Source organism: Vulpes vulpes, chromosome X (genome assembly GCF_048418805.1).
Source record: "Vulpes vulpes isolate BD-2025 chromosome X, VulVul3, whole genome shotgun sequence".
NCBI classification, from domain to species: domain Eukaryota; kingdom Metazoa; phylum Chordata; class Mammalia; order Carnivora; family Canidae; genus Vulpes; species Vulpes vulpes.
In genome coordinates, this window is record NC_132796.1 from 94,973,132 (window position 1) to 94,975,389 (window position 2,258).

Below are 2,258 nucleotides of genomic sequence, written 5' to 3' on the forward strand. Positions count from 1 at the left end.
TATCCAGCAAGGCTCTCATTCAGAATAGAAGGAGAGATAAAGAGCTTCCAAGATAAGCAGAAACTGAAAGAATATGTGACCACCAAACTGGCTCTACAGGAAATATTAAGGGGGGCCCTATAAAAGAAAGGGTAAGTCCAAGGAAACAATGCAGAAAAACATGGACTGAATAGGTATCATGATGACACTAAATTCACATCTTTCACAAGGAAGTCTGAACGTGAATGGGCTTAATGACCCCATCAAAAGGCGCAGGGTTTCAGACTCGATAAAAAAGCAAGACCCATCTATTTGCTGTTTACAAGAGACCCATTTTAGACCTAAGGACACCTACAGCCTGAAAATAAAAGTTTGGAGAACCATTTACCATTCAAACGGTCCTCAAAAGAAAGCAGGGGTAGCCATACTCATCAGATAAATTAAAGTTTATCCCAAAGACTGTAGTAAGAGTTGAAGAGGGACACTATATCATACTTAAAGGATCCATTCAACAAGGGGACTTAACAATCATGAATATTTATGCCCCGAATGTGGGAGCCGCCAAGTAAAAAAAAATCAATTAATAACCAAAGTTAAGACACACTTAGATAATAATGCACTTACACTTGGTGACTTAAACATAGCGCTTTCTACAATCGACAGGTATTCTAAGCAAAACATCTCAAAAGAAATAAGAGCTTTAAATGATACACAGGACCAGATGGATTTCACAGATATCTACAGAACTTTACATCCAAACGCAATTGAATACACATTCTTCTCAAGTGCACATGGAACCTTCTCCAGAAGAGACCACATACTGGGTCACAAATCAGGTCTTAACCAATACCAAAAGATTGGGATCATCCCCCGAATATTTTCAGACCATAATGCTTTGAAACTAGAACTAAACCACAAGAAGAAGTTTGGAAGGATTAAAAACACGTGGAGATTAACCATCCTGCTAAAAGATGAAAGGGTCAATCAGGAAATTAGGGAAGAATTAAAAAGATTCTTGGAAACTAATGAGAATGAAGATACAACCATTCAAAATCCTTGAGATACAGCAAAAGCAGTCCTGAGGGGGAAATACATCGCAATACAAGCATCCATCCAAAAACTGGAAAGAACTCAAATACAAAAGCTAACCTTGCACCTAAAGGAGCTGGAGAAAAAACAGCAAGTTGAACTCCAATAAAAAAATTAAAAATAAAGAAAAATAAAAAAAATTAAAAAATGAACATACTTTGATATGTACATTAGACATCTAGTTTTTTTTATTGTAAACTATCTTGCACATTCTTTAGTCTTTTATTTTATTTTATTTTTGTATATATTTTTATTGGAGTTCTATTTGGCAACATATAGTATAACACCCAGTGCCATCCCGTCAAGTGCCCCCCTCAGTGTCTGTCACCCCATCCCCCTACCCACCTCCCCTTCCACTACCCCTTGTTTGTTCCCCACAGTTAGACGTCTCTCATGTTTTGTCACCCTCCCTGATGTTTTCCACTAATTTTCTCTCCTTTCCCCTTTAATCCCTTTCACTATTTTTTATATTCCCCGAGTGAATGAAACCATATGATGTTTGTCCTTCTCTGATTGACTTACTTCACTCAGCATAATACCCTCCAGTCCTATCCACATTGAAGCAAATGATGGGTATTTGTCGTTTATAATGTCTTAGTAATATACACCAAAAAATATGGAACGCTTCACGAATTTGTATGTCATCCTTGCCCAGGGGCCATGCTAATCTTGTCTGTATCTTTCCAATTTTAGTAAATGTGCTGCCCAAGCGAGCACTTGTCTTATTTTGAATTTTTGTATCTTTCTTATTCCTTGATGAAAAGTATTTTTATCAATCTTGATATAATCTTTTTCCAGATAGATACATTACAAATAATTCTCCCAATAGTTATTTTATAATTTTGTTTATAGTAGTTGATTACACAGAAGTCCTTAATTCCATACAACTAAATTTATTACTTTTTTTAAGATTTAAGGGTATTTTTGTGTACATTTTATATACAAAATCTACTCCTAACCTAACGTCAAACACATTTTCTCATTTTTCTTTGTAAAAGTTTTGGAGTTTTATTTTTCATGTTAAATCTTTACTCAATTTGAGATTTACACTTGTTTATAGTGTAAAATATGAGTAAATAAAATGTTTTCATAAATATAACTAACTGTTCCAGTATCATTTAAAAGCCCATATTTTTCTGTACTTATTCATAGTACTCCGTTTTAAAATATGTCAGATTTTTTATATGTAT

The 2,258-nt window shown here is 34.5% G+C and overlaps 1 non-coding gene across 1 annotated transcript; it reads right to left on the reverse strand.

Annotated features, from left to right (window-relative positions):
* Positions 1-1,678: 1,678 nt before the first annotated feature.
* LOC112934665 (U6 spliceosomal RNA) lies at positions 1,679-1,785 on the reverse strand. The gene has a single exon (XR_003238004.1). It is a non-coding gene; the product is annotated as a U6 spliceosomal RNA (small nuclear RNA).
* Positions 1,786-2,258: the final 473 nt, after the last annotated feature.